We start from the raw sequence: 10,196 nt of genomic DNA on the forward strand, positions 1-10,196 counted from the left end.
ATCCATTTGCATTTATTCTTGCATATGGTGTAAAAAGTGTCCTAGTTTCATTTTTTTTGCATATATCTGTCCAATTTTCTCAACATCATTTTTTAATAGATTGTCTTTCCCCATTGTATATCCTTCCCTCCATTGTCAAATATTAATTGACCATATAGGAATGAGTTTATTCCTGGGCTCTCTTTTTTGTTCCATTGCTCTCTATGTCTGTCTTTATGACTGTGACCTTATAGTATAATTTGATATAAGGTAGTGTGATACCTACAACTTTGTTCTTCTTTCTCAGATTGCTGTGGCTATTAAGGGTCTTGTGTTGTTCTATATATATTTTTGGAATATTTGTTCTAGTTATTTGATATATGCTAATGATATCTTGACAAGAATTGCTTTTACTCTATAGATTGTTTTGGGTAATATGGACATTTTAATTATGTTATTTCTCCCTATCCATGAGCACTATATATTCTTCTATTTATTCTTCTATTTGTGTCTTCTTCAATTTCTTCCTTCAGTGCCTTATAATTTTCTGAGTATATGTCTTTTATGTCCTTGGTTAAATTTATTCCTAGATATATTTTTTTATGAAATTGAAAATGAGATTGTTTTCTCAGTTTCCTTTTCTGATCATTCATTATTGGTATATAAAAGTTCAACCCATTTCTGAATACTTATATTTTATCCTCCTACGTTAGTGAATTTATCAGTTCTAGTAGTTTTTTTGGTGGAATCATTAGGATTCTCTATATACAGTATATACAGGATTCTCTATATATGAGTACCATGTCACCTGCAAATAATGATACCTTTACTTCTTCCTTCCCAGTTTAGATGTCTTTGATTTCTTCTTGTTGATTGCTGTGGCTGGAACTTCTAGTAGTATTTTGAATAAGAGTGGTGAAAGTGGATATCCCTGTCTTTTTTCTCATCTTAAAAAGAACACTTTTAGTTCTTCCTCATTGAGTATGATGTTAGATGATACTTTGTCATATATAGAATTTATGTTGAGGTACTTTTCTTGTTTCTCACTTTGGTGAGATCTTTTTTTATCATAAATGGGTGTTGGATTTTATCAAATGCTTTTTCTGTATCTACTAATATGATAATATGATTTTTATGCTTCGTTTTATTTATGTGGTGTGTTGTGTTAATTGATTTGCAGATACTGTACCAATCTTGCATCCTAGTATAAATTCTACTTGATCATCGTGTATGATCTTTTAAATCTATGGCTGAATTCAGTTTGTTTATCTTTTATTGAAGATGTTTACATCTATGTTCATCAGGAATATTGGCCTATAATTTTCTCTTGTACTGTCTTTGCCTGATTTTGGAATTAGGTTAGTGATGGCCTTGTAAAATGAGCTCGGCGGTCTGCCCTCCTCTTGAATTTTTTGGAATAGTTGAAGAAGAATAGGTAAGTATATGTTATTCTTTAAATGTTTGGTAAATTCACCTGTGAAGTCATTAATTGCAGGACTTTTGTTTGATTGAAGTTTTTTTATTACTACTTCCATTTTTTAGAGAAATCCATAAATTAATTGAGTAGCTTCTACATATTGACACTAAACAATACCCACATCAAGACAGGTTGGTAAGGCTGAGACACACTCCATAAACCCCATACCTGCACAGCACCATACAGTTGTAGCAAACCCCCAAATTCTAGCTTTTCTCAGAGGAGCAGAGGTTTTATAACACATGTAGAGTGTCCCAACTTTTAAGGCTTTTACCTGAGGAATAGATTCCCAAATCACAGGTCTGAGAGCCAATGGGGCTTCTCTTTATAAATCCTATGGGTCTATAAAAAGCAAAGAAGCAACTGTTAATGAGCACAAGGACCCTCAAAGAGGCTATCCCCCCAGAGCCTACCATAGTAGGAGCAGGCAAAAGTACTTCAACTCCTATTCTTTCTCGGTACAGGGTTTGACTGCATATTTTAAAAGATGGTGTATGAGAATCTGGCTTAGACTTAACATATATCTAAGTGCTAAATACAATGCTCCCCAGATCCTGAAAGAGTTGGTAGACACTTCCTCAACCTTCTCCCTGTGGCTTGCTCCAACAATAAAACCAAGTAGCCAACATTCTCTGAAAGATTTTTTCCATGCATTTAAAGCCTCAGTTTTTATGGTTGCCACCAAAAGGATGGGACCCCAAATTACCAACTCTGATAGCCCATGGGGCTTGTGTTCATGAGTCTCTCAGGACTATAACAGATCAGTTATTAATGGATGTGGAAGCATTAGTTGTGGCTATGCCCCAAAATCTCAATGCAGTGGGAATAGACAAAAAGTCCATTTTTCAGTTTTCCTTCAGAACAGGTGTGACTGAACACTTCTCCAGTTGCTATCTGAGAGTCCATCCCTTAATAAGCCCCCATCTAGGTGCTGACTGTGACCTTTGGGTGAGCCAAAAAGAGCCACTAAGGTGGCTTACTGAACAACCAATAAGTCAATAGAGAAATTAATTGAGTACCTTCTCAATTAATTTCTCAAAGCAAACCTTGTAATAAATGAAAATAGAAACACAATATACCAAAAGTTATGGGATGCTGCAAAAGTAGTTATGAGTAAAGTTCATAGTTAAATTACTACATTAATAAAATAAGAAAACTCTCAAATAAATAACCTAACTTTACATGGCGAGGAACTGGAACAAGAAGAACAGTCCAAGTCCAGAGTTAGTAGGAGAAACGAAAGAGGCCAAGATCACAGTAGAATTATATTAAATAGAGACCAGAAAGATGATAGTAAAGATCAATGCAACTAAAAGCTGTTTTTCAAAAAGATAAAACAAAATTGAAATATTTTTAAACTAAAAAAAGAGAGAATACTCAAAGAAAATCGAAAATGAAAGAGAAAGCATTGCTACTCATGACACAAACTACTAAGAATCATAAAAAATTACTATGAATGACTTCATGCCAATAAATCTGAAAACTTAGAAGAAATAGATAAATTTCTAAAAACATATAAGCTACCAATATTGAATCCTAAAGAAACAGAAATTCTGAATCAGTTACTAGTAAAGACATTGAATCAGTACTCAAAAACCTCCCCCAAAATAAAATCTAGGCCTAGATGTTTTCATTGGTGAATTCTGCCAAATATTTAAGGACAAAAATACCAATCTTTCTTAAACTCTTCCAAAAGATCAAAGAGTAGAGAACACTCCCAAACTCATTTTTTGAGTCCAGCCTTGCTCTGAAACCAAAGGCAGATAAGAACACTGCAAGAAAAGAAAACTATATGCCAATATTCCTGATCAATGTAGATGAAAAATTATCCATTATATAATATCAAACCAAATTTAACAGCATATTAAAAGCATTGCAAACCACGATCTAGTGAGATTCATCCCTGGGATGCAAGGATAGTTCAACATTTACATAACAATAAACATGATACACCATAAGAGAATGAAACATAAAAATTATATGATCATTTCAATAGATATGGAAAATAGTTTTTGACAAAATTCAACATCTTTTTATAATAAAAGAAAAACAATTGTCAACATTTCAGCAATAGCTGGAGACTACCTCAACATAATAAAAACCCTGTGACAAGTTTACAGCTAACATCATACTCAATAATGAAAAATGTAAAGCTTTTCATCTAACATCAGGAATAAGACAAGAATGCCTGCTCATGCACCTCCTATTTCACATAGTATTGGAAGACTGAGACAGAGTAAATAAACCAGAAAAAGCAATGAAATTCATGCACCAAAAAGGAAGAAGTAAAATTGTCTCTGTTTGCAGATGACGTGTTATTGCATAAGAAACCCTAAAGATTCCACCAAAAAACTGTTAGAATTAAGTGTTTAAAAATTGATGAAGTTGTAATATTTTTCTATATGATAGCAAAACTTCTTTATATAGCACATTTGTTCTGCCACTTTCTCAGACAGATAGCAAACATTTCTACTGCTAATCAACATAGAGAACCCTGCATAATGTTGCATATTTGGGAGGTCTCTTGTTTGCAAACAAATGTCTGTGGTGGTAATAATTCTCCCTTTTTCCCATTGTGCAAAGTTAATCAGATTTTGACTGGTGACTGTAGGTAGTTGAAATTACAGGTTGATTAAAGGAACTGTTAGTAAGTCAAAAAAAAGTAAGGGGTGTGTTTGTGCATGTTTTTACCTTTTATAAAATTTTGTAACAGAATTATAGTTGCTGGGAATGGATGAAAACATAAATAAATGCTCAATTCCATCTCTGTGTTCTATAGCAGATGAAATATTATTGAAGTATTCTGTTTAGTAAATATTAAATAAAACTCCTTGAATATCTCTGGACACAGCATTTATTTGTATAATAATTTAAAATATTTTTTAAAGATTTTATTTATTTGGCCCTGGCTGGCGTAGCTCAGTGTATTGAGCGCGGGCTGGGAACCAAAGTGTCCCAGGTTCGATTCCCAGCCAGGGTACATTCCTGGGTTGCAGGCCATAACCCCCAGCAACCGCACATTGATGTTTCTCTCTCTCTTTCTCTCTCTCTCTCTCCCTTCCCTCCCTAAGGGAGAAAGATGAAGGGAGGGAAAAAGAGAGGGAGAGAAACATCAATGTGTGGTTGCCTCTCATGTTCCCCCTACTGGGGACCTGGACTACAAACCTGGCATGTGTCCTGACTGGGAATGGAACAGGTGACCCTTTGGTTCACAGACCTGAGCTGAGTCCACTGAGCTTTATAAGCCAGGGCTTATTTGTATAATAATTTGAAAACATTTTTTCTACCTATTGTTCTATTAAGAATTCAAATTTATTTTATTATATTTAACTGTATTTTTATAGAAAACTGTCCAAAATTTAACTGGAATCATTAGGGAGAAGGATATGCAATATTCTGTTATAATTAGGCTAATGTCATACTTGTGCTAAAATTCTTTTTTATTACTATTTTCTTCTAATTAAAATATCTACAGTTCCGTCTATTTCATCAAAAACTCTTGAGTCTGTCAATTGACATGTTTTTTGCTATTTTTGTTCATTAGGAAAACATTTTTTCGTTTTCTGCTCTTATTTTTTTATTTGACTGACTTCTTTATGTATTTATTTAGTTATTCAATTACAGCTATCCCCATTTTACCCCCATTACTCTCCCCCTCCCTACTGACCCCCCACCTCCCACATTCAATCCTCTAACCATTGTCTTTGTCCATGGGTCTTTTATACGTACATGTTCCTTGACTTGACCCTTCCCCTTCTTTCCTCTGTTATACCTTCCACCACCCCTCTGGTCACTGTCAGTTTGTTATTTATTTCCATGTCTCTGGTTCTATTATGCTCACTTGTTTGTTTTGTTAATTAGGGTTTTTTTTGTTTTGTTTTTTTACAAACTCCTTTGTCAAGCTTTTTAGAGTTATGTTTTATTTCCTACCTCCTTTTTTTTTTTGGTTTAACATAGAATTTAATTTAACATCTCTCATCTAGAAAAGAAGATATTCATGTTTAAGATTGTTCACTACACAAAAATAGCTTTTATTGTGGTACTTTATTTCTGAGAATACTATGACAAGTAGAAAAAAGAGAATTTCCCAGAAAACACAACCAAACAATATGGGCTGGTGCTCTTCAATGCTATATAGTTTTTCTGTTTTGTTTTTTAAATTTGATAGATGAATTTCACCCACTAAGAGACTGACACAAGGCTAAATATGTATATACTTTGTTGTAGAATGGAAAAATATCCTTAAAATTTAAAGATAAACCCCAAGATCTCAAGAACTACTTGGGAGTGTGAAGGGATGTTTGGATGATACCTACAGAATACCCAGGGATACTCAATCTAATTCTTCTGTCTTTAGAAGTAGTTTCCTGGAAAACCTAAAGAAAGACTTGTTTACTCAAAATACACCTGGATTTGAGCAAGATGGTTCAAAGTCTCTACTGAATATTTTGAAAATTGATTAATTACTAGTGAGGTGCCCATTAAAAAAAATTACTTATATGCACAGATTGGACAGCCAACTGGCAGAGATACCACATCAAGAAATCAAAGTAGATTTGCAATTGAACTCCATCTGATTTCTTTTTAACATTCATTACACTAGATGGTCATCCTATTTGTTTATTTGTTTGTTTACTTGGAGACTTCTGAAATTTTTCATTCACATTTCATAACTTTTCATTGTTCTTATTGGAAAGAATTGTTTGTTATTCTTTAGCTCATAATTCCATATTCTTTTTTCAAAGTTTACCATAGGTAAACAATCTTTATTAAGGATTCCTTTTTCATTTAGATAAGTTTCACTTGTCCTGATATTTTATGTATATAATTTCTCTTAATTAACTTAAAATTTTACATTTCAAAAACAGAATATTCTAGATACCTAAACTAAAAAATGTCTAGATTTCCCAAAATCTATAAATTGTTTTATTACTTGTAATATTAAATGTGTCAAATTGAAAAAATATTTTCCATGATGTATCTTATAGGCATAGAGATGACAGTTTTCTTTTTCTACACATATATTCTTTCAAAATGTTAGAGAAAAAAGTTAGAGCGTAGTCCTGGCTGGTGCGGCTCAGTGGATTGAGTGCTGGCTTGTGAACCAAAAGGTCTATAGTTCGAATCTCAGTCAGGGACCAAGTAGCAGGTGTGAAAGGCAACCACACATAGATGTTTCTCTTTCTCTCTCCTTCCTTTCCCCTCTCTCTAAAAATAACTAAATAAAATATTTTAAAAAGTTAGAGAGTAGATCAAAAAGGATGATATTTGTAATTATAAAATAAAATGCTAAGCAGAAAAAGAAAAAAGCTCTAATATCTAAAGCCATTTATCAGAATGTGAAAGTCAATCATTTGCATGCTCATCTAAGGCAAAATGCTGAAGTTGATGTGACAAAAGGCTTGGTTTAAAGTCTAAAGCTTTGTATTTTCTGATTGGTTGAAAATAACTCATCAAAAGCTCAACTGTCATTTAATGGTGTTTAAATATCTGAGAAAAAAACTGAAAACAAAGGGAAGAAGCAGTGATTGTTTGTGTAATGCTTGCAGAATACCCCCCTTAAACACTAGGCCACTTTTGCTTATTAAATCCTTCCTTGGCTAACCTACCTGCTGTGCACAACCCATTGTGTAAAGCAGGCACTTTCAAGGTACAGCTGGGGACAAAGTACAAGAGATTTCAAAATCAAAACCCTCTAAAATTTTCTATGCTTACTTTAGAATTCTAAGGCTGCATTTTTTACTGTTGTATATATATATGAGTAAAAACCAACAATGAACTAAGATGGCATCAGTCCTGTTGAAACAGGGTACAGCCAAGAGGGAGGGCTCCAAATAGGGATTTGGAATGGGATCCAGAACTCAAGGTGTCTAGGAAATATTAAAAGACATATAAGATGTCTTCACCCCTTCCCCCCACAGGTATGAGTTGGGGGAAGGGACACACAGAGCAGGAACATGCAGAGCTGTTTTATACAGCAACAGCTTTGCAGCTAACCACTAGCATGGTCATTTAACATATCTATAGCCTTTAACTAGTTTTATAGATATGTTAAATAGCTGTGGCCATGCTTTGAGCTAGGGAGAAGAGAGGGACATCCACCCAAGATGTAACTGGGGGGCAGGTCCCCCAGGTTACAGTGCCTGTGTGAGAGCTTGGAGAAAATTGTCTCCATGACATGGGCCCACACCTTCCCATACTCACAATGGCAGCCCAGTAAACTTGGAATAATACAGGAATGCTGGTAGGTGTAACTGATTGTAGGAGGAGTCAGAAATGGGGCTGCAGAGGAGGATTGGCACAAGGATTTAAACCTGGATGTGGTAGCCATTAAGGAGAGAGGATCACAGGCCTGTGGCAATGCAGAGAGATCCACGTGGTTTCTCGAGAGTGCAGACCCCTGCAGCTTAGGTGAGAAGGAATCACGCGGCTTTGCCAGAGTGGGGACCCCTGCAGCTTGGGTAGAAATAATCACCATGCAGCTTTAGTAGAGAACTGCCACTCAGTTTTGGCAGAATGGCGACCCCATCCCCCAGCTTTGCCAAGAAGAACCATGTGGTTTTGGCCAGAGTGGGGACCCCTACAGCTTTGATAGAAAAGGACCACAGAGCTTTGGGGTGTTCTCTTTGGCCACATGGCCTGGGAAGCAGGAGAGACTTTGCCTGGAAGAAGGGTGAAAGGACTCTTACCAGTAGGCCATTAGAAGGTGCCACATGGCTTTAGATTAATTGGAGATCCTACCTGGATGGTGATACAGCTGATGGTGTCAGGATTTCCCGACATTTGCTTCTTTTCCTGAGATATGGTACCCCAAAGTAGGGCAGGGAGAGAGGGAAGCATTGTGGGCATCTGTGGGTATCCAAAAGGACTCTGATATTTTAATGAAGACATTAGGTCACTACTTTAAATCTGTAAAGCTTTAAATAAGCATTTCCTTTCCTTTTCACAAATCTCTGGCATTGAGAGACATCTTTCCTAAGGCTGCTGGACACTCGAACCTCATGGGGGTCCTTTTGGTAATAGTATATAGTAAACACCCTTGGCCCCTGTGTGTTCTGTAACACTGTCAACAAAGAAACCATGTATACAGCATGTACAGTAGAGTCTGGTTAGAGAAGGAAACTACCTAAGTCATGCCTGGCAGGGTAGTGTGTTCAAGGTATTTGTATATGTGACCTGAAGAGTCACATCTATAGAGGAGGAATGCCCTAGGATAAGCCCACCAGGAACTCCTGATGACTTATCAAGGGTGTCAGAACATTTATCAAGAGACTCGGAAAATGGAGTACATGGCCCTCAAGGATATAAGAAGTGGGGACTTCAGACTGCAGCCAAGAATGCTGAGCTCCACACATCAAGGTGCTGCTTTAGGCCGAGCAGATCTTCTGAGTGCTGGGCTGCTAGAAGCCCTGCCCTGCTGGACTGAGGACTTCCTTTGCCTCATTGCCAACCTGGCTCTGGATACTCTGCCTTGTAAGATGCTGAGGGCTCCCTGCCTACCATGCTGTCTCCTGGACCCTCAGACCGAGACTGAGACTTGGGTTTGTTATCCCCCAACTCTCTCACGTGATATTACTATTGATCATTTCTGAATGACTAGTATTGTTACTAGGTTAGTAAGGACGTGGATTGAATCTGTATTAATAAAAGCTGAGTGAATCTACATTTTATAAAGCTGAGTGAATTCCAGAGTCACCTATGTTGGCTCTCTGTTATTTCTCAGTGCTGGTGTGACCTGTAGGACTGGTGTCGTATAGGCCACTCAATGGTTTTAATTCTTAAGGCCTGGATAAGATGACTCGAGTTGGAATGGAAAACTGGTTTATAGGAAAAACTCTATTGCAACAGTGTGGTTTCTGATTATTTAATTACATACACTACTTGAAATGCTGCTTGAAAAACCTAAGTCATAATAATAATATCTGGAAGGGATAAAAGGTTTTATTTTTTTTTCTATAGAGTTTAAAGTGTAGTGGTTGTGTTAGGTAGGATAGGTAGTAAACTAAAGCAGGGAGGAGGAGGGAGACATGTCTTTACGCATTGGTCCAGCAGTCTTGAATCCAGTCCAATAAGATTGCAAGGCATTCCGAATATCACGAGCAAAGACAGTGCAGGAGGAAGGGAGTCCTTGAAACTGCCTGTACTGGGAAAGGCAATGTCTGCAGTAATTTCGTTAAGACAAAGAGCTTTTACTAGCTGAGAAAGAAAACCTTTGTAGCTATACATTATTCCCAAGGTTTAGAAGGGGGAAAAGGAGGAGGAAACTAGAAGCTGACTAGAGTATGTATCACCTGAACCCCAATAGTCAGTGCACTCAGATTAGCTGAGGGCCTACTTGTAGCCTCAGCTCAAGTGTATAGGACAAACTTACTAACTTACTAATAAAGTTACTAATAGTTTATTTCCTCTATAAGTGGAGCATTCATACTAGCTGACTACCTGCTTGCAGCTTTGTGCTTGTATGTATTTCATAAATAAATAAACTTGCTACCTCATTTCCACTATATGTGTTTTTCTCTTGTCTGAATTCATTTCTTGTGAGTGAGGCAAGAACCAAACAACAAGCTCACCAGTCTGGGGGGGGGCACCCTCTGACTCAGGTCTCTCTCTGGTAACAGTTGGTGTTCAATGAATAAATAAAATTGGGGAGAATATATCTGTTCATCATTTGGAGATGTGTTAGTCATCACCAGAGTTAATTTCACAAGTTAGTTTCTAAGATATTACAGGTTATATTAAG

This window comes from Phyllostomus hastatus, unplaced genomic scaffold, assembly GCF_019186645.2.
Source record: "Phyllostomus hastatus isolate PE091 unplaced genomic scaffold, TTU_PhHast_1.1 phas_contig_58, whole genome shotgun sequence".
NCBI lineage: Eukaryota > Metazoa > Chordata > Mammalia > Chiroptera > Phyllostomidae > Phyllostomus > Phyllostomus hastatus.